The sequence below is a fragment of the Neophocaena asiaeorientalis genome, unplaced genomic scaffold, assembly GCF_003031525.2.
Source record: "Neophocaena asiaeorientalis asiaeorientalis breed wild unplaced genomic scaffold, Neophocaena_asiaeorientalis_V1.1 scaffold215, whole genome shotgun sequence".
Taxonomy (NCBI): Eukaryota; Metazoa; Chordata; class Mammalia; order Artiodactyla; family Phocoenidae; genus Neophocaena; species Neophocaena asiaeorientalis.
Window position 1 is genome coordinate 1,022,612 of NW_020175011.1, and position 27,358 is coordinate 1,049,969.

General features: G+C 42.3%; 1 protein-coding gene across 1 annotated transcript in view; it reads right to left on the bottom strand.

Moving 5' to 3' along the window:
• NCKAP5 (NCK associated protein 5) overlaps positions 1 to 27,358 on the bottom strand; it is an 899,001-nt gene that overhangs the window by 792,068 nt on the left and 79,575 nt on the right. The gene's annotated exons all lie outside the window — the stretch shown is intronic.

Sequence of the window (27,358 nt, forward strand, 5' to 3'; positions counted from 1 at the left end):
CCTTCTTCTTTCCTTCTTTCTTTTTATTCTCCCTTTTATTCTGAGCCGTGTGGAGGACAGGCTCTTGGTGCTCCAGCCAGGCGTCAGGACTGCGCCACTGAGGTGGGAGAGCCAAGTTCAGGACACTGGACCACAAGAGACTCCCAGCTCCACGTAATACCAAACGGCGAAAATCTCCCAGAGATCTCCATCTCAACACCAAGACCCAGCTTCACTCAACGACCAGCAAGCTACAGTGCAGGACACACTATGCCAAACAACTAGCAAGATAGGAACAAAACCCCACCCATTAGCAGAGAGACTGCCTAAAATCATAATAAGGCCATAGGCACCCCAAACACACCACCAGACGTGGACATGCATATCAGAAAGACAAGATCCAACCTCATCCGCCAGAACACAGGCACTAGTCCCCTCCACGAGGAAGCCTTCACAACCCACTGAACCAATCTTAGCCACTGGGGACACACACCAAAAACAACGGAAACTACGAACCTGCAGCCTGCAAAAAGAAAACCCCAAACAGAGTAAGTTAAGCAAATGAGAAGACAGAGAAACACACAACAGGTGAAGGAGCAAGGTAAAAACCCACCAGACCTAAAAAATGAAGAGGAAATAGGCAGTCTACCTGAAAAAGAATTCAGAATAATGATAGTAACGATGATCCAAAATCTTAGAAATGGAATAGAGAAAATACAAGAAACGTTTAACAAGCACCTAGAAGAACTAAAGAGCAAACAAACAGAGATGAACAACACAATAAATGAAATAAAAGAATTCTCTAGAAGGGATTAATAGCAGAAGAACTGAGGCAGAAGAACGGATAAGTGACCGGGAAGATAAAATAGTGGAAATAACTACTGCAGAGCAGAATAACGGAAAAAGAATGAAAATAATTGGGGACAGTCTCAGAGACCTCTGAAGCAACATTAAATGCACCAATATTTGAATTATAGGGGTCCCAGAAGAAGAAGAGAAAAAGAAAGGGACTGAGAAAATATTTGAAGAGATTATAGTTGAAAACTTCTCTAATATGGGAAAGGAAATAATGAAGTCCAGGAAGCACAGAGTCCCATACAGGATAAATCCAAGGAGAAACACATTAATCAAACTATCAAAAATTTAATACAAAGAAAAAATATTAAAAGCAGCAAGGGAAAAACAACAAGTAACACACAAGGGAATCCCCATAAGGTTAACAGCTGATCTTTCAGCAGAAATTCTGCAAGCCAGAAGGGACTGGCAGGACATATTTAAAGTGATGAAAGAGAAAAACCTACAACCAAGATTACTCTATCCAGCAAGGATCTCATTCAGATTTGACGCAGGAATTAAAACCTTTACAGTCAAGCAAAAGCTAAGAGAATTCAGCACCACCAAACCAGCTTTACAACAAATGCTAAAGGAAATTCTCTATGCAGGAAATACAAGAGAAGGAAAAGGACTACAATAATAAAACCAAAACAATTAAGAGAATGGTAATAGGAACATACATATCAATAATTACCTTAAATGTAAATGGATTACATGCTCCAACAAAAAGACATAGACTGGCTGAATGGATACAAAAACAAGACCCATATATATGCTGTCTACAAGAGACAGTCAGATGATCCTAGGGGCAAGACGGCAATAAAGATGCAGACCTACTAGAGAATGGACTTGAGGATACAGGGAGGGGGAAGGGTAAGCTGGGACAAAGTGAGAGAGTGGCATGGACATATATACACTACCAAACGTAAAATAGATAGCTAGCGGGAAGCAGCCGCATAGCACAGGGAGATCAGCTCGGTGCTTTGTGAGCACCTAGAGGGGTGGCATAGGGAGGGTGGGAGGGAGGGAGATGCAAGAGGGAAGGGATATGGGGACATATGTATACGTATAACTGATTCACTGTTATAATGCAGAAACACCACTGTAAAGCAATTATGCTCTAATAAAGATGTTTAAAAGAAAAGAAAATCTAAATGATGTTCTTTCTGCACAAGCAACACAAAGCATTCAAATGGAGATGGGATGGGGCCAGTGAACGGAGAGCTGCAAGAGAAGGCACCCTGGTCTTTAGCAATCTTCACTGGAGGAAGAACCTCTGAATGTAAACACTATTTATCTTGGAAACATGAATAACTTTTCCCACTTACGTATCATTTTTTTTGTATTTCATGAGTTGCCTAAATTGAAATTTTTTTTCTGAAATAACTTCATTCTTTTTCAAATCTCCCTCCTTAATCTCTTTATTTATTGACTGCTTTGGTGGTTTTGGTTTTGCTTATATGTTCAAGCTTCTCCATTATCTTTTTTAGCAGATACGTATTATTAAGGGTAAAGCTAAAGCTTCAACAGTACAATACAGAGACTTAAAGAACTCAGAGGCTTGTATCTCTTTCACCTGGTCTCAGTGTGAATGACCCAGGTCTTTCTGTGTCAGTTCAGAGACCCAGGTCCCAGGTAATCCATTGTTCCTCCACCTCCTAGGGCACTGTCAACATGTGCACAGTGAAAGCTGGGTTTTGGCTCATCTGGGCTCCAGCCAAGTGTGAAGGGGCAAGAGGGGGCAGTGATACACATCACTTCCACACACATTCTATTTGTAAAAAGCTAATTACTTTATGGCACATCTGATTGCAAAGGGAACTGGGGAATGTAGTCAAACTAGGCAGTCACATACCCTATACTTCTATTACTGTGGAACAGGTGAAAATCAGTTTCATGGATAGCTAGCCATCTCAAGCACAACATGAAACATAAAGATTTTATATTATGTGCCTAATATACATCCAATATCAAAGTCTCTAGAGGTCTGAGTCTCCTATTTTCTGTTTTTCACTTATGCCACATTTCCCTTTGTGTTTTGTGATTTTTGACTGTGAGTTCATCTTCTACAGGACATTTTTTGTGGGAATGTTTTGAGGCCTGGGTTGAAGTTGCATTCTTCCAGGGAATGAATATATTAAAATAAACAATGTTTAAATGATTTATGTTCTGTTAGCCCTCATAGACAAGTTTCCTTGTTGATCTTTTCTGGGCAGTGCATGTATTTCCAGCTGTCACCACTCTGAGATCACAGTCCCTTTGGGTCTTACCTTGAGTGGCCCTGAGCTTTCTCTGCAGATCACATCACACCATGAAGCCATCAGAGTGGCAACTAGTGGATCAGCAGACACCCTTAAGTATCTTGGTGCCTACTTGCCTCCTCAATTCCTGTGGATATTTAAATTCTGGCCTCTGTGGAATCCTTGCTTTTGTGCCAGCTTTGCAATACACTTAAAATGATGAGGTTTATTTATTTGTTTCTTTTACACTTTAACTAGCATCTTAATTTCCTTCTTGGGAAGATTGTTTGGGGTTTTCTGTCTAAGATACCATCAGAGATGAAAGCCCCAAATACCATTTTACATGACATACACACTTACCTATGTAAATACATAAGTATATGTATATATATGTATATGTACATATACATATATAATGATTTAAGCAAGATCATCAGAAGAACAAGAGAGCTGGAATCACAAGCATAGAGTTTTACTCCTGAATCTTATGTCATGTGACCATGCTCACTACTCTGATTTCTTTCCCTGTAAGAGGGGAAGAACCATAGCCATCTTAACTATCTCAACGAGTTACGATGATAATTAAATGATAAAGAGTTTTGCAAATTCTCAAACAATATTGTCAGTTGAGTTTAAGACCGAGAACCCCGTGAGTTTAAGAACATCCATATGTCAATAGGTACAGACATGTTAAAAAGCAATGATTTTCAAAGCCCTTTCTTGATCTCTTCCCCAGGCTCTATCCCTGCTGAGCCAGCCCTCTAGTCATTGGTTTCACCTGTGAACGGTTCCGGCCACCGCTGACTTCATCCAATATCTTCTTTGTACTCCCATCTGCATTTTATGTGAACTCTGGAGCGATTAGTTGCTAGTATCAACAGTGGTGCGCAGTCTAGAAACATTTGTTGCTCCCCTGCTTGGCTTAATGTTTCTTACTTGGTACCATAATATGATTAATAGTTACAGGGTACAATAAAAGAAAATTAAGTGTTTATTTTGTTTAGGCTTTAGCCACTTTACCTACAGCCTTTTTCCATTACATTTGCACATAAACGAGCATACCCTACATTTTTGGATGCAAATCAGATTTTAACTTTGTTAATCATATCGTTTCCTTTCTGGTCGTCTTCCAGGCTGGCCTCAGTGTTACTCCTGAGGCATGTATATTGTAGCAAATGAAGGAACGGCCATGTGGTAGATGCCTGCCCTTCTGTGATTCATTCATGGTTGTTTTTGTAGAGCAACCGTATTTTAAAATCCAATGCTCCTCCCAACATTCCTTTGCCATTCTAGAAGCCTATCTGTTAAATTACAGGCTGAAGTCCATTGCTGAATTGCAGACCATTTTCTAATACATAGTTGGGACCAACTGCCGTGGAATATGGAATCAAAGACAAGAGAAGGACTTCAAGTAAAATACACTGGAACTAAGTTTCAGCACTAAAGGACCTTCGCTTTTCAGCATGAGAAAAAGCCCAAAGATCTGAGACATTTAAGTGGGCATCCAAGGTCAACACAAAGAGTTTATTCTATATTTTCTGCTTTCTCCACCACCTCCTCGCCAATGTTCTTCTAAATGAAGGGTTTGTTCTGCCTTGAAAAGATAAATTAATATTTTACATGGCAAGAACTCCTTTATTCCTTGGTGGGATATTTCTAAGTTGATTTATATGATGGTGTTTAAATGTTTAAAAGCTTTTGCAAGGCAGGTTTTCAATCGATTAAAGAATTATTTTCCCTTGAGGTTCCGGCATCAGCTATTATCTCAGAAGGCTTACTTCCAAAGATTTATAATCCAATCTCTTTCTTCTGTTAACCATACATTTCAGCAAGCATCCCATTGGACCAAGCTTGGGGATTTTAGGTTAGCATCGTCACGTGGAGTGACAGCAAACAACACTGTTGAACCTGCATTTCCCAATGCCCCATCAATGGGCTCTGGGTCATACCAGGCTTCGGTCTGCTGCCTAGCAATTTATATGAGACCTCTGGGGCTTCTCGGGATATCTCAAAGTTTCAACATATGGGTATTCTGAGCAGGAAGACAGAAACACAGTAAGGTGATAGACTATGTATAATTTACTAAAGTTAAATCAAAGGTGGATAACTCTGAAGAATGTGAATAAACTTTTGCATAATACTTTGTAGTTTGAAAGGCAGTTTTCCTCCATGTTCCATTTCATCTTTACTACAAAGGCAGGCATGATGATGGTGAAGATTTTGTCGGTGAAGGAACAGAGTCACAGAGATGTGGAGCAGTGACTCAGAACATAGACTCAGGTCTACTGGCTCCAGACCCAGGCCCTTCCTTCCTCACCACGTTGCCTGGACGCCAGCAACACTGGGCAAAGCTGGCCTCAAACTGGGCTGTCTTCCCTAGAGACTTCAGGGTACCTTCAATGCTTCCTTCCATCGCATCTTCCAGGCACATGTCAGTACATTAAGACTCAACCTTGTAGCATCACGTGCTTTGGGATCCTATCAATAGCAGCCATATACAGTCATCTCTTCCTTCTCCTTCTCCTTCTCCAAAAGTTTCCAAGAATAACACAACACAAAAGTGTTTTTGAGGACTCTCTTCGGTAGGATATTTAATCTTGCCATAGTTTTACCTAAGAATCTAGTTGTAAAATCATATAACTCCCTTCTAACCAATAACTTGTATTAGTGGGTTTTTTAAAAATTGTATGCTGTGTGTTAAGTAGAAAGATATACTCATTGCAGTGACATTGTCTCAGACTTTCAGAGCATCTTTTCCCCTTTTGTCAAAGGACTTTGCATACTACTAGAATAATCGTAGTTATTAAAGTCCCCCAAAGCTTTGCATTCTCCTTAACCAGTCGTATTCATTCAGAAAAGGACGAGATAGCAAAAAGCCCTTCATGAAACACCCCTGTCTACTTGGTCAGCTTTTATCTTGCCAACCCTCATCCCGAGAAAGAAGCAATGGCATTTTTCTCTAGTCATCCAGTTACTTCAAATTTCATCTGCCTTTGTAAGGAACCTAGTATTAGAACTATTTCCAGGTTCTAAAATCAGGGGAAGCAAGAACCTGGGATGGACGGGAAAGCAGCCAGGCAGGGGGAAACTCAAGCTGTAGTTGCTGGGGGCTAAACATTCAGAAAGGTGGCACTTTTGATGACCTTCTGACAGTGTTTTCTCTGCACCACTGATGTTTCAGGTGTACAGATAACATGGCTTCCACTGATGTTTTTTCATCATAGATTAAACTCCTTATACGTCAGTCTTTTTCCTAAGGGACCACTGATTAGATACTACTCCTCTTGCCTTACCCCAGGCAACTGCTCTCCTGCTATCCCTTACTATTCAGGACTCCCTCCAGAAAACAATGCAAGCCTTGCTTACATCCTCTTTAAAGCTATCTTACTGACTGGAGAAGTATTAATACATCTTTTGCTACCCGTCTCCCGTCATTGACCGGAGACATATCAATACATTTTTAGAGACTGATACAATTAACATCACCGTGCAAAGTTGTTAGAGCTTAAAATTGATCAAGGGTTCATTATACAACTTAAGATTGTTTTTATCATTCACATTTTGCTCCGTTAGGTTTTTGTTCCAACCTTGTGTATATTATAAAAGTAAAATTTTCAAAAATGACACATCGTGAAATTTTGAGTTAAGAAGAATTTTTCAGTGAATTTTATGCAGGTACTTTCTCTGATTGCCCAAGCGACCTATATACTAGTGTCTCAGAAGACGACCGTTCTTCAGAATATAGTTCTGATTCAGACAATGTGAATATTCGACCAAAAGACAAAAAACCTTACTGATTGATTCTGATACAGAAAGTGAAAATGAAACTCATGGTGCTGGAGAACGCTCCTTTGCTTCTACAGAAGAGTGGATCGAACACGACATTTCACAAAACTTAGAAGACTTTAAAGGTGTGTCAGATGTAACTCCTGGATGTAATAACCCACAAAGTGTTAGTGAAATAACAGAATTAATTTTTGGCCAGCCAAAATAAAAATCACCGGCCACAGGCATTGGTTTCTGCAAAAATCCTCCAGTCGATAATGAGTTAAGTCTCAAACTTTCAAGACCGTAAGTTATGCTTTAGTTTGAAATGGTAGTTGGTAATAAACTTTTATTTATTTTTTCCTCTTCATGTCAACTTAGTGTTCATGATGCAGAATCTTAACAGAGTAAACTTCTGAAAGTAATTGTAATATAGCAACATAAAAAAAAACTTCTGAGAGCAAAGATAAAGTCACCCACAATTTCACCATCTTCACTCTCTTACTTCTACCATTTTAATGCACCAAACTATCTTTTATATGTAATTTTACATAGCTGCAATCATGTTTTACATGAAATGGTGTGTACTTTAAAATTTTGCTTGTTTTCATGACATCATAAACATTAATTTTTATACTATATTATGGGGTTTATAATGATCATTTCTAATGCCTCTATAATCTTCCTTTAGATTTCTTATAATTAATCTTGATATCAAACATCTGTGTGGCTTTTTATTTTTCTCATTTAAATAAATCTGTGAGGGATATCTTTGTACACATATTTAGATTTTCTGTACTTTGGTTATTTTGTTAGGATTTATTATTATTCTTTCTCTATCTCTTTTATATGCTCCTCCTCCACCACCTACATTTTAACAGTTAGGGTCCTCTTGGGTTTCGTGAATAGTTCTCTTTCCACACTCTTCTTCTTCCCTGGGTGAGCTTATCTATAATCAAGGACTCACCTCCCAAAATTTTCTCCAGGGACTCAGACCAATATCTTTTTTTTTTATTATTATTTATTTTTGGCTGTGTTGGGTCTTTGTTGCTGCACGCGGGCTTTCTGTAGTTGCGGCAAGCGGGGGCTATCCTTCGTTGCGATGCGTGGGCTTCTCACTGAGGCGGCTCCTCTTGTTGCGGAGCATGGGCCCTAGGCGCGAGGGCTCAGTAGTTGTGGCTCGTGGGCTCTAGAGGGCAGGCTTAGTAGTTGTGGCGCACGGGCTTAGCTGGTCCGTGGCATATGGGGTCTCCCTCGACCAGGGATCGAACCCGTGTCCCCTGCATTGGCAGGCAGATTCTTAACCACTGTGCCACCAGGGAAGCCCCAGACCAATATCTATTAACCCAGCAAAAAAATACCATGTAATCCCCACAGAGTCCTCAAATATTTTCTTATGCACTGAACACTAATTTCCCCTAAAAACTGCTCTACCTTCTGTGTGGACTTGTAATGGCACCCAGGTAACGGCACCAACTTCCATTCAATTTCCTGGGTTGGCAACTGCACTAGGAATCTTCTCTCTCTCTCCTCCATATCCAATAGGTCTCAAGTCCTCCTCAGTGCCGCCTCAGAAATCTCTTCACACCTTGGGGTGCTTCTCTCAGTGGCTCCCACACGGTCACTGCCTCGATCCAGGTCTTTATCATCTTTTACTCAGATGATTCTTGTCTGCAGTTGGCTTCCATGCTAACAGTTTTTTACCACTGCAACAGTCTGACCTTAGGCAATGTTTATCTAATTAAATATTTTATTCATTTTTTTTTTTTATTGCTTACAGGTTGTCAAACGTTAGCATGTATCAGAATCGCCTGGAGGACTTGTTAAACCAGAGACTTCTGGGTCCCACCCTCCAGAGTTTCTGCTTTAGTAGGTTTTGGGTGTGGCCAGAGAATTTGGGTTCCTAACAAGTTCCCAGGGGATGCCGATGCTCCTGGTCTGGGGACCACTCATTGCAAACCACTGGTCTGTAAGATAATATTGATAATCTAATCTCATAATTGATAAGCTAATTGTACACATTTAAAAATCTGGGCTCAGTTTACTCATGCAGCCTCACTTTGTAGAACTGCCCAGTGAAAGTGATTGTCCTGCTTTGCTAAAATTGCGAACCATGCTCAGTTCCTACCTGCTTTCAGAATTGCCCCTCACTGTATAAGGCTGCCGGTTTTATACCCAAGTTTTCTTTTTCTATTGGCAAATAATGACTATGAATTCACAAACTCACATATGTATCTAGACCAGGCAGGCAGTAAAAAATGCATGAAGAGAACGACAGCATGAAGAGGGTTCTGTTTAAAGGAGCAGCCTCTCTCCAGCTCTTCACTATTATTATCCTCCTGGGGGCTATTGCCAAGACTTCCGATTTTTTCAAAAGAAGCCAGAATTCCAAATTTCTAAGCAAAATCCCCAGATTCTTAGATCTGAGCCATGGATTCAAAAAAATTTAAACCATGAAACCATATGCTGGCTTCCCTGATGTCTTAGCCACCCCCAACCATACTCTCAGTGTGCACACACACACATGTGTGCACACACGTACAGCCTTAGTGATGCCATCCTTTCTGATCGTACGACACTTTGTTAAAATGTATATGAAAGCGTGTATTTCAGTTAAGCTGTTTACACAACTATTAACCCCACCACGAAGTAAGAAGCTGAAGAACAGAAACTAGGTCTTACACTTGCTTTATCCTTATTTCCAAATGTAGTACAAGCAAGAAATATGTGTTGAAGGACAGCAAGAAGGAGGATAGACTGAACAAGTAAAGGTAAACTCTCCTTTCATGACGTGGCAAACAGTGTTTTGTTCCACATACCATAAGTGCCCTTTTGGGACTTTCTCGTGACATGCTAGATTTCTCACAATGAAACACCCAGATTTCAGCCACGCTTTAGTGTGGTGAAGGACAGCAAGAAGGAGAATAGACTGAATGAACAAGTAAAGGTAAACTCTCCTTTCATGACGTGGCAAACAGTGTTTTGTTCCACATACCATAAGTGCCCTTTTGGGACTTTCTCGTGACATGCTAGATTTCTCACAATGAAACACCCAGATTTCAGCCACGCTTTCAACAGATGTACAGAAAAATGTTGGTCTAAGTCATCTAATATAAACACTGGAAGTATCTGACTCAAGCAGCATTATCTTGGCGTATCTTTCAAGAGGGAAATGATGGGTGTGATTCCTGACAATGACTAAAGGCATCAGTATTCCCTTATCATAACTCCAGGTAATCTTTCACATGCATGCAATTAATCACAGCACTTAGAAATGGGAAGATTTATGCATCAACCCAAGAGCGAGCTGTCTCCCACCTATTTATTAATTTTTAAAAATGCTCCAAAACAAAAACGACAAGAAAAAAACCACTCTGTACTATGCCTGACAGAGAGGAAGTCAAACCAAAAAATTTTTATCTTCCATCCATGCATTTCCTTTGGTTCTGGAGTTGTCCAGCTCCTAGGCCTGTCAATGTACAGTCCTAGGCTCCTAGGCCGTCAAATATAAAGCAAAAATTGAATTTAACCAGAGAGTTTCTTGAGCCCTGAAGCTCTTTCCTAATAAGAAAAAGGTATTGCCAATGTGCCCTTCGATTCATGCTTTCAGTGTAAAGAAGACTCGTTGCAGAGAGGAATGCAAAGTCAGGCTTCCCTTCCGTCTTTGACTAAGTATTAAAGCATGGAGAAAGAAAAAACACTTCAAGATAATGGTGATTTTCTTCAGTTATAAAGTATAACTTCATAACCTGAAAGGATTTTTTTTAATTTTTTTGCGGTACGCAGGCCTCTCACTGCTGTGGCCTCTCCCGTTGCAGAGCACAGGCTCCGGACACGCAGGCTCAGCGGCCATGGCTCACGGGCCCAGCCGCTCCGCGGCATGTGGGATCTTCCCGGACCGGGGCACGAACCCGTGTCCCCTGCATCGGCAGGCGGACTCTCAACCACTGCGCCACCAGGGAAGCCCCTTAAAGGCTTTTTTATTAACCAAGGTTCATCCATTCTAATTGGGCTGCCCTCATGTTAGAGAGGCTCATGCCAATGTAACTACAACTGCTGATTTGGGGCTTCCCTGGTGGCGCAGTGGTTACGAATCCGCCTGCCAATGCAGGGGACAGGGGTTCGAGCCCTGGTCCGGGAAGATACCACATGCCGCGGAGCAACTAAGCCCATGAGCCACAAGTCCTGAGCCTGTGCTCTAGAGTCCACGAGCCACAACTCCTGAGCCCACATGCCACAAGTACTGAAGCCCGCATGTCTAGAGCCTGTGCTCCACAGCAAGAGAAGCCACCACAATGAGAAGGCCGCGCACTGCAATGAAGAGTAGCCCCCTCCCGCCACAACTAGAGAAAGCCTGCACCTAGCAAGGTAGACCCAACACAGCCAATAAATAAATTTATTTTTTTAAAAAAACTGTTGATTTTGCTGACAGCATCCTTCAGTTTCCAGAGCCCTTATCCATGGTGGGTAAGTCATCAAGCAGCACGTGATAACCCTGTATCCTGCCTTGTGTGCCTTCACGTTTTAGTGGAGGAGCTCATCTCCACAGTTTTAATTTACTCTTTGTACATTCTTCCCGTAGAGCCAATGATATTAACCAGTGTAAAAGAAGAAGAAAGAAATCAACACGTAAAATTATATTTTAACATGTTTAAATTGAGCCATCCATCTTTTTCGCCTTTTCCCACATTCACACTGAATATCCTTCATGCTCGTATACAGCACATTGATTTTTATCTTATGGATGAAGATTTTCTTTAAGAAAATACATCTGATTTCCCAGCTCCTCCAATATAAAGTGCTTAAATCAATAAGGTAGTGGCTGAGGATGTTGTTATAATTACCTGTTCTCTTTCTGAACGCCTTCCCGTCATGAGCTAGATGCAAGACTGGAATTCATATCATGGTCCCCTATTTGAAATTGCTCGGGTGACCACAACAGAATCTACGCAGTCCTGCTCTGTACAACCTTTCCTTCCTTCTCTTCCTCTTTTGTTGGTCAGCTTCAATCCACTTTCCCAAAGCATGTTTTTAATCGTGATTTCTCCCTTATGGAGAAAAATTTAAGGTTGATTTGAACTACTCTGGACAACACTTTTTCCAAAACTGCTGAGAAGTATGACCTTAATTTTAGTTTCTCAGAAGAGGAAAAGAGAGGGGAGCATTGACCTTGAGTCTAGTTGTCCCGACCCAGTGGCCTGACTAGTTGGCTGCCGCTGCTACGGGCTCAAGGTCAGGGAACTCTGGTCATTGCCCTTAGCACGCAATTGGAGAGCTGAACCTTCTCCCTGTGATAAAATCTTCTTGCTGATTTATTTCAGCTTAGACATTCTGCTCTATCTGTTCCAGGACCATTTGATAATGAACTCCTTAAGGGCAATGACTTTTGCTTTCTTTAAAATTTCCTTCACCAGACATAAACACAACCCTGGATTTGGAGTCAGTAATTCTACTGTTTACTAGTACTGGGACACTGAGGTTTTCTATAATCCCTCAGAAGCTAGGTTTTTTATCGTTAAATGGGGACGATCGTGCCACTTGTCCTGCCATCTCAGAAGGCAGGATTCTGGGTGAAGATCCCATAAAGTATAGTCTACCAGGCCACTTTGCAAACCGCCGGGGCTCACACAGATGTTCTAACAGTTATCTGAGTAAGCACTGCTGACACACAAACCAGCAAATATTTAAGGTAAGACGTGAAGGATAGGGCTTCCCTGGTGGCACAGTGGTTGAGAATCCGCCTGCAAATGCAGGTGACACGGATTCGAGCCCTGGTCCGGGATCACTGTGGAGCAAGTAAGCCCGTGCTCCACAACTACTGAGCCTGCGCTCGAGAGCCTGTGAGCCACAACTACTGAGCCCACATGCCACAAGTACTGAAGCCCATGAGCCTAGAGCCCGTGCTCCGCAACGAGAGAAGCCACCGCAATGAGAAGCCTGCGCACCACAACGAAGAGTAGCCCCCGCTCGCCACAGCTAGAGAAAAAGCCCGCGCGCAGCAATGAAGACCCAACGCGGCCAAAAATAAATAAATACATTTATATTAAAAAAAAAAGACATTCAGGATAGTGGTTTCACCACTCTGCCACAGTCAACTAAATCGCATTTTAAGTTTTCATCTTTTTTCTATCCTCATGAATAAGCTGGAGTTTTAAACAGAAATGCATAAGACTGGGGAGACACAAAAAACATGTAAAGAAAACCTAGCAAAAGATTATGTTAAGGTGTGCTAAGGACTGTGGCAAACTGAAGAATCCATGTCTTTCTAAAGTGTGGAGCTGACATCAGGTCCAATTAATTTTACCACACAGAAAGGTGAGCCAGCTACTTTAAGAGAAGCAGCAGTCCATATTTTTATGAGCGAAATACCTAGATTTTTACACTGTTGGCCTCTCACTCAGTTCTTAAATGGTTAAGCCCCATGGATCACAAGAGTTGCCAATCTTTGCTGCAAGGTTTCCAACAACTGAGTTTGCAGGAATAACCAAGTGTCCCTGAATCCTAGTGAGAACTCATTCTGAACTAAGATTTTGGGGGCTGTTCAAAAGCAGTATAGGCCTAGTTGTTATCCTTGTTATCAATGTAGAGGAACTAATAATTCTAATAATTATCAGCGCCTAACATTTATTCAGTTACTCTGCCAAAGTAAACAGTTCACTTTAATGTAATCTTTATGAACTTATAAGGTGGTTACTATTATACCCATTCTACTGATGAAGTAACCTCAGGGTCCAAGGAGTGACTTTCCCAAGAGAACACGGCATAACCAGTTAGTGGTGGAATAATAATTTTAGCTCCATTCTGGCTATTGTTAAAACTCAAGTTTCTCCACCATGGAAAGGAACTGAATCAAACATTAAAGTTCTAGAGAATAATTGAAGTTTAACCTCGGTGGGGGAGACACTGTGATAAGACTTCAGAGAAAAGAACAAAAGAACATATTTCTGATGAGAAATATGTCACTCTGGAAGACTTCACGGAGGATGGGAGCCGTGGGTTCATTAAGATTTGGATGAATGGACAAGGGGTAGAAGGAATAGCATGACTGAAAGCCTGGGGAATATGAGTAACTTACCAGGTCCTAATATCCTAGTCAAGCATTTCTCTCTCTCTCTTGCTCTCTCTCTCACATACACACACACACACACACACCCTCAAGCTTCAGTTAAGGAATGTCTGCTGATTTTGCTTGATTCAGTGTTTCCCCATCTTTTGGTAATTGCACCCTTTCGAGGTCTTTCCTTTGGGGAATGGTCCTGCCATTATTCTGCCTTGGAGCTTCACTAATGCTGCAGCTAGAGCCCTCTGCACACTCAGACACGCCCATCACGGAAGTGAAAGGGAGTCAACCCCACAGAGACAGCACAGGGCTAGTGGTGTACCTTCCACACCTTGAGTAGACAACGTTACTCTTCAGAAGGCACCAGACAGGTGGACCCCCAGTTACCCACAGTGGTGGCCAGCTCATGGTCATCTTCTCCTCCTTTGATTCGCCCTTGCTTATCCCCCTACTGCTGTTCCCTGGAATCACTTCCCAACTGAGCTGCCTGTTCTTGACTTATGCTCTGACTTGACTTGTGCTCTGCCTTGGAGGAAGCCCTTGTGAAGCCCTTGACTTATGCTCTGCCCTGGAGGAAGCCCAAGTGAAGACAGTTCTTCATACTGAGATGCCCAAACTGCCTTCTGCCCACCCTTCCCAAGGCAAGATTATCCAGCTTCCGCTCTGATACTGACTATCCTCTATTCTTCCAGTAACTTTCTTGCTCCACTTGTATATTTCAGCCAGCATTCGTTTCCGTTTCTTACCACCAAAGAACCTGTACTGACGTATAGCTTTATTTCAAGTGGATCCATATTATACCGTTGAATAATAGGAGGAAAGTTCTGTGTATATGCAAATATACAAATCTGGCTGATGATCAGTGTGCTTGTTGCTTTAGATGGCAAGAAATTCTGAAACATCTGACAGTATTATTAAGTTGCTCTTAAAAAACTGACATTATGGATGGGCTGTACAGTCATCTGGCAAGCGATTCACGGTGTTTCTGCCAATGCCCACACCTGGCATGATGAAGTGCTGAAATCCAGCATTTCCTGGACTACTGGATGGGCATCTAAAACTAAGACACCATATGATTTTATGCCTTCTCTCTTAGCTCGCTCACCACTCTCTAAAATCATTACCTTCTGTTGTTTCACACTTAAGGACCACTCCTGTGATACAGTGATCTTTGGAGGAAAACAAAGTGCTTTCTGCTTCTCCAGGTAAGGAACTGGAGAACAGATGCAAGATTCAAACACATGTCTCTTGATTTCCCAAGACCCTGTTTATCCACTAAATCACACAGCTTTCCATTGTCACTTGACATAAACAGGTTAGATTCCTATTAAGTCCAAGTATACCTATCATCCATTCACCTATTTCGCTATCTAGCTATCATCTTTCTTTCTTCCTATCATCTATCATCTACCTAATTGCTGAGTGATTCCAAATACACAAGTATAGCCTTGAATAGTGGCCATTTTTCTCAAATCTGCATCTGAAATTGCAAATAGGAAAATCTACATTACTCTAGTGCATCTGGTCCTTGTTAATTCTTAATCTGTTGTATCTATTATTGTCATGATTTCTCCAGCTGTGTGAGTCTAACTCATAAGTTAATATGCTACATAAACTACACTAAAGAATTGTTGAAACAAAGTTGAGACTCCTGGGCTCCCAGCACTCCTCCATACAGGAGCAGTCTAAGTCTAGCTGACCCAATGCCAAGAAGATCATAAAAATCCACTGACTAAGAAACTTGCAAATGAGTCCAAGGTGCCCCTCCCACCACCCTGGTGTGTGTGTTTTACACTCTGTTGGGTTTCTAAAAGAAGAAAAAAGCTAAGAAAAATCCAGCATTTCACTAAAGATGTATAACTTTTTGAGAACTTTGCCAATACCCTACACAGAAATGGACCTTTTATCTCCTAAAATAGAATCCTGAACAATGGGTTTGCTTTTGAACAATGCTTTCAAAAACAGAACTTGCCATTTGGAAAGTTTCTTATGATTTTCTAGAACAGTGGCTTCCAAATGCAGCCCATCATTAGAATCACCCAGGGGGCTTTTGATGGGAAAAAAAAAAGAAAAGAAGAAGAAGATTCCAGGGTCCCACTGTAAAACTATTGAAGCAGATCTCTGGCAGGTTGGACCAAGTTTCCCTGGTGATTCTGATATTCAGCCAGGTTTGAAAACCATGCATGGCTAGAGTCTCAAGTCTGAACATTAAATATTGCCTTAGCAGTTAAAATTTTAGTGCCTGTGATTATAACTTTATTCTACTAATTTCCTTTGGATTTATGTTTTGGAAGAAAAGCCTGGATGGAAAATCATTGGACCATTATTGTGTCCAAATCCTCCATTTTGAAAAAAGCCCTTCGAAAAGCTTAAAAAGACTTTTCAAATGACGGATTTGATCCTTGATCATTGTAGTTCTGATTGCTCTTCTGTGGGGGACAGGCCTGGGGGGAAGATGGGAAGTTATTTCCAACCTGGCTGAGTCATCGGGATTGAGTCAGAAAGCTGGAAAGGATGAGGGGAAAGCATCTGGCTTAGTCCCTGTCTTCATGTGGTTGTGATTTGCTTCTAGGAATTTCAAGGCAGGCAGAGTTCACTGCTCATGTTTCAATATCTCAGTAGTGAGTAAGTTCTTCCTTAGGGCCACCTGACACTGCTAGCAAGCTGGCATGTCCTGATCCCCAGTGAACAGAAAAGGATGCCTTTTCCCTCATCTCTCCCTAATAAAATAATATGAACGGATGGACTATAATCCTAATATAAGCATGACCCCATAAAGAGAACCGTAGACTAAGTGGGGAAATCAAGATAGAAGCCCAACCCCACACTGCCACTAACAAAAATGGCCAAGTCAGGCTAATCATTAATATCCTTATGTTTTCGTTTCTTCATCTGCAAATTGAAGAAATCAAACCCTTCCCCTTCTGGCCTGTTGTTGTTTATGTCTACCATGCCATCATTTATTTACTCACTCATGAAGGCCTTCAATGTGCCACTCAACGGCTATGTGCTGGGTAATAGCAGGGAATAATAAGACAAACATGCTCCCTGACCACAAATAACTTATAGTCATAAAGAAAACAGACAAATAATGAACAAACAATGACTATGTAATTACACTGATGCTACTTCTGTAGGGGAAAAGAAAGATGGTAAGGCACTCTAAAGGAACTATTTAGGCTAGAATTCCTCCTCCCCTAGACCGCACACCTGGCTCTCTAAATCACTGAAGTGTGGAAAGGCAGACGGCCAGTGTGTTCCAAGAACTCTCCAAATGGACTTTTACCCATAAGCATGAAACTGATCAATCTTATCAGATTTTGGCAGCTTCTAGATAACCATATTTGTGAGGAAGTATCCACATTTGCTTGGACGACTATACAAACTCTTCTAAGGAAACCAACAGGGTCTCCAAACTTTAGAGACTAGAGATGTGGCCTCAGTGTCAGCATTACCACTTGGCTAGAAACTACTGGCAAGGTAAAAGTCGTAAACTAAAGCCCATTAACTTCAGTGAGAAAAACTGTTTCATGGCCACAAAATAAACTATTAACATTGGCTCTTCTCCCAGGCCTGAGTTGACTGTAAAGGAACCCAACAGTATATGGATAGCTTGGTTAAATTTAACAACAGTCATGGAAAACATCTCCTGTGGTATCCTATTTGCTGAATGTTGGGATGGCAGAGTCAGCCCCAAATTAATAAACTCCATTAACAAGATGTTAGTTTATGCTAGATCAGCGCTTGTAACTTTCAAGGATGTCTTCAAGTCAGTTTCCACATAAGATATACCCAGCAACTCTGTGAGGTAGATGGGATGATCTGTCCATCTGAAAGAAGCAAACCATGGGCTAAGGAAGTTGAGTGAATCATTTCCAAATTATGTAGCTAATTGACAAACATGCAGACATATGTGTCCGCGTGTGCGCGCACACACAGACACACACACACACACACACAGACACCACATGTCTCTGTCTATGTCAAAGGGCTGCTATGTAGACACTGGTAGTGATGAAGTCCAAAAAGAACAGATGACATGGAAGAAAATACACAGACTAGATTACATAGAAAATACGTAGAAGAGAATAGACCATAGCTAGTCTCTGATCCTCCTATAAAAGTCCATTGTATTCTTTCTCAGAAATCTGAGTTGCCAGTGACTACACTAAATGCCAAAGTGGGTAAATATCACTTGCCCTGTTTGCTTGTTCATTTTTAAAGAAAAACGATCTTAAGGAAGACCCCTCAGTTCTTAGTCTAATTTCATTTGAAATCTTTCACTATTATTGCTGTGGTTGCTATAAGCAGCAGCAGCATTACCATGATTTTTTTTTTATTCTTTTGGAATGGAAGCTCAAACTCCAACAATGTGGAGCTGGCCATGTGACAATGATGACAAACGCTCGTTCTGTCACCTGAGGTACGTTCTTGGCAATCCTTTGTACCCTTACCTGCAATTTAACGGCTGAAAGCTCTTAGACGTATTGTCTGAAACAGAATCAGACTACAGATGGGTTAGCATTCAACACATGTAAATATAGAACTGAGATTCAGTCAGCTGAATTGGCCTCGTTAGGTTATCAAAAATTTTATTCTATAACAGGTTGAGTAGTGAACTTTTAAAACTATCTATTGCCCTCAGCAATTATGCAAAAAGCCCAGACTTTGATAGAGTTAAATAGTGTCAGGCATTATGAAAACTTTTTTGGTTCTGGTAAAAACAATTCATAATCTATTCACTAGAATCATTGATGGATACCAGTCCATTCAATAAGTCATTGTGTTTCCTGTAATTCAGTCTTCCCACACTTTTTCACAAGGACGGTCATTGGCTGGGTCCCTCTTCGGGGGAGACAAACCCTTGAAGAAACAATAACTAAGACTTTTCTCAACTGGACCCTGGAAAACACAGCCCAGCAGGCTGCAAGGGTAAAAGGCAATGCCCCGACCTGCATCTTTGAAAGCAGGGCATATAAATAGCCCAGGGCACTTTCCTGTTTGGAGAACTCAGTAACAGCTGTTCATAGCCCACATTTCTTTCATACTTCCCTCCCTGCCACAAAGAAAATACAAACTAAAACTAGCTGTAGGAATGGACATTATTCAACATTAACGCGCCTTTAAAAATAGCACAGGAAGAGTCATAGACACAATGAAGGGAAAAATGAGCAAAACTTAGGAGGAGTAGAGAGGAGATACTTTTAAACAATGAGAAATTTAAGCAGGAAGGCAAGAAAAAAAAAAAGAGGGGCAGGATATGTAAAGGTTGCCTCTGGGAAGCGATATGAAAGGGGCACTGTAGTGGGAATTAGAAAAAGCAAGGTATTTGTTGGTAGTGATGCTAATTACTCATGCTTTCTCGGGCATGCCCCCGGACATCTCTAGGCCTGTTCCGTAAAATGGGCAGAGGGTAAAAGAGATAGATCTAGTCAGTCTGTAAGAATTCCCTCTAATTCCAGAAATGTTATATTGTATGAAACAATAGAGAATGTTGGCTACTGGGCAATGGAGGAACACTGGATTTACCCGCCAGATATTTAAGTTCCAGTCCCCTAGGGAAGGGCATTAAGGGGTTTGAAGATGAAGCAAACTGAAGCACACCCAGCTGCCTGGCCACCGCTTCCCCCTCCTAGGACAGCTGCTTAAGGGGATGGTGAGAAAGCTGTCCTCAACCCCCTGGATAGAGCAGCAGCAACAAGGCAGCCACATAGTCTAATTCTCAGAAGTCCACAACCACAAAATTCCCTTCTCCTTGTCCATGGTGCCCAACTGAAGGTTCCTTCCCAAGGCTCACAAATTCAAGATGGCAGAACGTGCAGCCTTTGACTAGAGGCCTCATGGCCTGTGGGTAAAGAGCACAGGTACTGGAGTCAGACAGACTTGTACTCTCCACTCTGCCGAGTACCAGATCCATGACCTTTGGTAAGTTACTTAATATTTCTCTGATCTTCAACTGTTGCTGTTGTTCCTTTTAATTTCCCAAAATGGAGACAGAAATGCAGTTATGAGCTTTATATGTAGTTATCAAAGTACATGACACGGAGTAAACACTCAATAGACATTACCTACTATTATTCGCTAACATTATTTTCATGGAGTGTTTTGCTTAGCTTGGAGAAATGTTTTTTTGTTTGTTTTTCCCAGGTCCTTCGACCTGCTGAATCACCCTAACATCTTTGATGGAAAAAAAAAAAAAAGCCTTCTAGCACAGGATGGTCAAGGAGCAACTGATTGCACATTGACTAGAGTTCAATTAAACAGGCAAAAATCAGGTTGTAAGCCCCTAATATGGACCACTTAGTGAGTAAATCTAAACATTTCAAACTGGGACTCCAAGTTTATGGTTAGACTTCCCTAGGGCAAAAAATGCACATTCTTCCATCCAGCCTAGACATGCAAAATGTCTCCCTCATACGTCACCCCTCTCATCACGAAAAGGAGCACACATCTGCATGTTGGGAGTCTCACCAGATGGGATATTTCCTCTGCTTCTGCTATGAACTGTGCTAAGAAATCGGTCAAGGATAAATGGAAACTCTAGGTGTATATGCTTGTCTAAAGCCAGGATCCTAATGTTCATAACTGCCTTTTCTGCATTACAAGGTTAGATTATCTGAAAATGCCCCCAAACGGCAAATCATCTTACACGAGGGAAGGACACTCTGAGGAACTAGTCTATGTTCAGGGAGATAAAACTTAAAAATGGGTTACAGAGGGAATCTTTCCGGGAAGATCTGAGAGAAAAGACAATCATCCATCCCGAAGGACTCACAAAAGTTCCCGTATGAAAGCAAGGCTTTCCTAGAACTGCATTGTTTAGTCATCTTTACTTCTAACTCATATCGACATGGCCTTCCTACAGCAAAATAGAATCACAGAATTTTAAAGTAGCAAGAAAGAAACCAGCTGAATCTCTTTTACTTGCCCAGGTTACTACAGCTGACCCTTAAACAACACCGGTTTGAACTGCGTGGGTTTTTCCCCTCATACGCAGATTTTTTGCATGAGTAAGTAAATGCTACAGTACTACATGGTCTGAGGTTAGTTGAATCCTCAGATGTGAACCGGGGATATGGGGGAACCGTGGAGACAGAGGAACCACAGGGTTAGGGTTAAGTTATATGCAGACTTTCAACTGCATGGAGAATCCGCACCCCTAACCCATGCATTGTTCAAGGGTCAATCATACTCATTTGTGTTTTATTTTAAATTTTGTTTTGTTTTGTTTTAAATTTATTTATTTAATTTATTTATTTTTGGCTGCGTTGGGTCTTCATTGCTGCATGCAGGCTTTCTCTAGTTGCGGTGAGCAGGGACTACTCTTAGTTGCGGTATTTTAAAGTTAACTATGTGAGGTAATAGATATGTTTTGTTTTAAATTTATTTATTTAATTTATTTATTTTTGGCTGCGTTGGGTCTTCATTGCTGCATGCAGGCTTTCTCTAGTTGCGGTGAGCAGGGACTACTCTTAGTTGCGGTGCATAGGCTTCTCATTGCAGTGGCTTCTCTTGCTGTGGAACACGAGCTCTAGGTGCACGGGCTTCAGGAGTTGTGGCACGCGGGCTCAGTAGTTGTGGTGCATGGGCTCACTTGCTCCATGGCATGTGGGATCTTCCCGGATCTTCCCGGTTAGATCAGGGATCTAACCCGTGTCCCCTGCACTGGCAGGCAGATTCTTAACCACTGCGTCAACAGGGAGGTCCTCATTTGTGTTTTAAAGTTGATCCCAAAGGACCTAAATCTCAGCCCAGAGAAATCACATATAATATGTGGCTTTGGTTCCCCCACACACACGCTGGACACTGAGTAAATCCATCTAAATGTCCAAGGCTCTGGAGGCTGGTGCCTTCAATTGGAAATGGACATGGCAACAGAAATATGCCTAAGAATTTACCAAGGAAAGCAGTATACCCAGAAACCCAAGATTTAACCTGAGTGGTGGAAATTGTGATAATCAACTCTGTTAACCTATGGATTCGACTTCACACAGAAGACTAGGCAGGCCCAAAGGGGAATTTCAAGGGTGCTGGGCAAAGGGGGCTATGGAGGAGGTTGGAAGAAAACAGTCTTAGCATGCTGGCAGAACAGGGGCCAAGGGGTCTCAGAGACTGAGCCCCAGTCCTATAAGGGGTCAAGGACTTCCCCTTGGCAGTCTTTTCCTTTTTGACATAACAATTGCCCAAATGTCCAAGTTAGGAGTACTCATGGCGAAGCTCTCTGTGCCAGCATCAATGATTGACACCCTGGAGTTGGCTGCAGCCCAGGTGTTGCAGCAACCCTCACTCCCACATCCTGAGTGAAGTCTATCTAGGACATAGGTCCCCAGCCGGGCCAAGGATGGGCCATCGAGAGTAGTTACGGTGACACCAGTTTCTCTAGAACCCTAAGGGAGCACCTATCCCTGGGTGACTCCAAAGCTGGTCCAGAAAACAACACAGGTGAATCCAATCAATGCTGTTTTCAGATTTCTCAGGCCTGTGAGTGAGCAGTTAACACCTGCTCTGCGGTAATAATGGTGTGTACAAAAAAGTCCAAGAGAATCACCAAGGTTCTGATTGAATCGAAGAGCACCTCTAAGCAACTGGAGCCAGTGGGAAAGAGAAAGAATGGTGAAGGGCAAAGGCGAAAAAGAGCCCATCCAAAATTCAAGGCACAATCTCCATTGCACAGAACATGTCGTACACCATCAGCATAAGCAAAACAAGGTCCGGAGCCAAGAGACTTAGGGTTTGCGTGGATGGAAAGTCAAGTGAGGACACTGGGAGAAACAGGCACCCCATGCATCGTCACTCCGCCTTAAGCCAATATTTTTAACACCAGTGGACAGACCCATCAGACCTAGGCCGCCAGCCCCAGGAAAACACAAGTGACACAGTCAACTACAAGGTTTCTGGTGCCCGGTTCCAAGGCAATGTTCCTTTCTAGCCAGGTCTTCTTCGTGGACCCAAGCTCTGACTGTCTGCTTTGTATTCACTGAGTTCGTAATCTGTTTCATGGTTTCTGTGAAGAGCTTTGAGTTTTCCTCAAGGAGAGGTCTCAAGTATGTCTGCTTATTTTCCCAAAAGAACCAGAAGAGACGTCAAGGAAACACTCAACTTGGAAAGTGGGAAAAGAAGAGGATTTGATATTGAGAGACACAGAACATAAGCAATACCCAAACTCATCTCATGTCCACCTAAGATGTCTTATCCACATCGGTCACTATTCATTCATTCATTCAATAAATAGTGGACATTTCTGACATGCCAGGCCCTGTTTTAGGCACTAAGAAAGAAGGGTTATGAAAAGCTGCTCTTGTGGAGTTTGCTACCTGGCATGGGAGGTGGACAAAACACACATAAATAAGTATATCATTAATGTCAGGTAATGACAACTGCCCTGAACGAAAATACAGCAGGAATTGGGGTTCTTGAGTGGCTGGCATGAGGTAATTTAGACAGGGTAGTCAGGGAAGGCTCTCTGAACAGGGGTCCCTATCATGTGAGGGATGGAATTTGGCAAGATGTGAAGGGTTAGCGAGCCTGAGCTCTGAGATATGAACATAGTTTAAGAGCCTCAAGATCAATCCAGCTAAAGTCACTGGGCCAGGCTAAGGTGGAAACGAGAGACAGCATAGTCACTGCCCCCCTGCAGGGCCTGTCAGATGAGAACTGCAACATGCTTGCCATATATGGGTCTGCAATTTCTTTACGTTGTTCATAAAGGCGTGTGAAAGTTTAATGCGTTTCTTCGTAAATGTGCTTAAATCTCTGTCTTTTTTTTCCCGACAAAAGGTCTCATATTTATTACTGAGCCAGAGCCCTAGTGCAGAAACACTAACACAAAGAGAAAAATCATTTCCCCGATAAAACACATCCAGCTGTTCAGATAGCAGTGACGGTCGAAGAGAGATATGGTAAGATGCAAGTGAAGTGACCTTGACACAGCATAAATATGTTTGCCACTTCGTGTGCTTGGTGTATGGGGCTCCTTACAGATCCAGCTTGGTTCTTCTCCAATGTCTTCTCTTGGAGTTGTATCTAATTTTATTAGCAATTTTCAGTCAAATCCATTGGGTAATAGGATGATTCTGCTTTTGTTTTTTGGCCAGGAATTGCTTAATCCTGAAAGTCCTGAGAGAAGATATGGCAAGGAGCAAATTCAACCACACAGAGGGTGGCGGAGGAGAGAAGAGAAACAAATGTGCTTAAATCTCTCTCGTGCATTTTTCTTGCTCTTATTGGAAGAGGGTTATTTTTCCATTTCTTCTCTGTGTCACTTCCCCCAGGAACTCCCATTTCTTTGTCGGCTTTCTGGAAGGTCTTCCCGGCAACTCCAGGCCAGAATGCTTCCTCCTTTCTCTGACCCAACTCTTCTTTTGACTGTCCTACTCTGTATAATACCTGCTTCACCAGCACCCGATGCGGGATGCAGGATCCCGGTTTGTTTTTGCTTTTGTTTTGCATGTACATCCATGTCACCTCTGGACAAGCAACAGAGTCAGGAAAAATGTGAATTCTAATTCCAGCCCTTCCACTCACTAGCTGTCAACTAGTTTTTCAAGCTCCGCTGTAAAATGGGATGCGAACACTGGTACCTACCTTATGGCATGGCTGTAAAGAGGAGACATTATAAGAGGGCGTTTGGGAATGCAAGCTGCTGTCAGCAGGGTTATGGGTTCTTGTAATACGGGGCTATGCCTTTGATTTTCAGTTATGCCCGACAGTGCCTACGACACATTATGTTCCCTATCAATGGTCTTTGAAGACAGCATAACATGCTCCAAAAAGCACTGGATTTGGAATTATCAGGGAGAGATTCCTTCCAGGTTCTGTCACTTCCTAGTTACACGACCAAAAACGAAGGTCATGTAGCTCCTCCAAGCCTCAATTTCCTCATCTACAAAATAGGAATAATAATACTAACCTCACAGGGTTGTTGGGTATAATCCATGAGATAATATACAGAAAGAAGAAAGCATTTCCAGCTCTAAAACTTCTGATTCTGTGGCTCTTAACTCCTTAACTCTCACTGATTTAATATAAAATCCAGTTACGTGAATCCACAATTCCTTTAAAAAGAAACTCATAGACTAAGTATCTCTCTCTGACAGCTCCTTCCTGGACCAGAGCACCAGGAACTAGTCAGAACCATTTTGCTGTTGCCCAAAACAGAAGTCACAAGGAGAGGGTCATTGGTTAAGGTACATGTGACTCAGCTCAGGGCTATCAGAATTCCATGTATTTCTTTCCAAGGTGAAGGTCATTAATGGCCTCTGCACTGCTAAATCTGACAAACTGCTTTCTGTTTATTTCAGCTTGAGTTCCTCTATCTGAAGCAGTCAGGTGGTGTTATAAATATCTCACGGAGTGGCAGTGCAAAGTTGGGTGTAGCTCGGTCACTGTGCCCTCAGAGACATGTCCAGCAACTTTTTGCAATTCTAGATGATACTCTGACCTTGACAGGATTTACATTTTGCTGATACACTTCAATGGGTAGGAGGATTCCTACTGCATTTCATGATTGCAGTTACAAAGCCATTTGTGCTCTGTCATCATCCTCTTATACAATTAAAAACTTTCCACTAACGTTTATACAGCTAACTTTTCCATTTGCTTACAGTACAGAGAAAGTAATACATTAGAATGTGCAGCTCCATCAAAAGGAAAAAGAGTGAGCAGACTGAAGAGATGATGCGACCAAGATCAGGTACAAAGACTGACAAAAGGGAGGACCTGGAAGGTCTGAGCTCAGCCAGCTTCCCCGTGTTCCATCACCTGAAGACTGCTCACTTTCTGGGAAGCAGTAAAACAGAGAGCGAGGTCAAGTTTTTCTTACTTACTTAAGAATTCATTCTAACATCAGGGAAGGATGGATTTATGAGAATAGGCTGGTAGTTCTTTAGCTTGTTCCACGTGAACATGCATTCTTTGGCCGCCCTTCCTGTTCCGAGAAGATGCTATGCACCATAATGCAGCCTCTGGAACGGGGATTAAGAGGCCCACGTAGGGCCCCTTTTCCATTTCTTTTTGCCATTAGAGAGACATAGGTTTGCCTCTGCAGCTCAAGACTGACTCTTCATTGTGCCTTAACTGTCCATCCTCACCACACCAAAAGCCAAGCAACTAATTTGCTAAGGGAGACTAACCTTATCTGGCCCAAACCTGGAGCCTCAGACTTTCCTCCACTCCCCCTGCCTGTCCACCAAAATTTCCCAATCCTCTCTCTCACAATAGCCTTCTTCTCTGCATTGCCACTGCCATGACCTTAGCTCAACTTTTTCTTGGGTTTCTCCTAAACTAACAGAAATATTTGCTAACCAGACTCTAGGCTTCAAGTCATGCACCCCTTCAATCCATTTTTCATATTTTCACCCCAGGTATGATTCTAGAAGGCAGTCCTCAACATATACCACTGTACTGGAAAACCCCGTTCCTTGGCACAGAATATCAGACCCTTCGTGACCTGGCTCCTGTCACCCTCTCCGGCTTCACGTCCAACTTCTCCTCTGGTGACGTGCCACCCCCGACCCTGCCTATCCGCTGGCCATTCCTGAAGCACACTAGCTCTCTCATAGCACTGCACCCCATCCTGCACGGTCCTCTGTCCAAAACATCCTTCCCTCTGTCATCTTCCAACCAATCTCCTTTCTGTTTTTTAAACCTACCGGAGGTTTCCCTGATCCCATTAGGGAGACCTCCAACCACTCACCTTTGTGTGTCCCCAGCACCTTCTCTTTCTATCAGAGTAAACATAGCACTAGATTATAAAGTATTTGTTTAATTACCTCTTCCCATGGTTAAAGACTGTGCTTCATTTATATGAAGACACACACACATACACACAGAGCACACAACTAATGCTCACGAAATGGCTGCCGACTGAATGAATAAACACATTCATCTCTGTCTCTCAGATCTGCCCTTCCTGTTCTTCCTGCAAATAATGTAGTTGCTGATTTGCCAGAGGCCAGAAGACAGCCATTTGAGTACTTAAAAAAATCAAGTGTACTGCTAATGCCACTTGGGAGGTTGAGGGGATAGAAAATACATCCTGTCAGATCCAGACGAGGCTCCTGGTCTGTGGGAAGGAGAGCACAGCTATCCAATTACTATTTGAAAGGAGAGACTGCAAATGCGATCTCTGGCAGAGTTCTGTGATAGGACGCCTTGCCGTCCAGCCATCAAGAACTAGAGTTGTGCAGACCAGGAGCAGACCGACGCTCAGTGCAGCTGACGTGGCGACTAGACCAAGCAACACGTGCACAGGCTCCCACGCTCAGAATGAGCTGATAACCAGCTGTTACGTACCGAGAGCTATTATGACTTAAACTCGTGTGAGATTTGTAGAGCCCAATGCCAGAGCAGCTTCTTCAGTTAACGAAACTGCTGTTTCATGACAGCCTGTTTCTGAAGGGCTGTGGTTACGTGTGCACGGAAAGTCCTCAGGATAACGCAGGATTCAATCCAGAGACGTGCGTATGGAGGGGATGGCTGG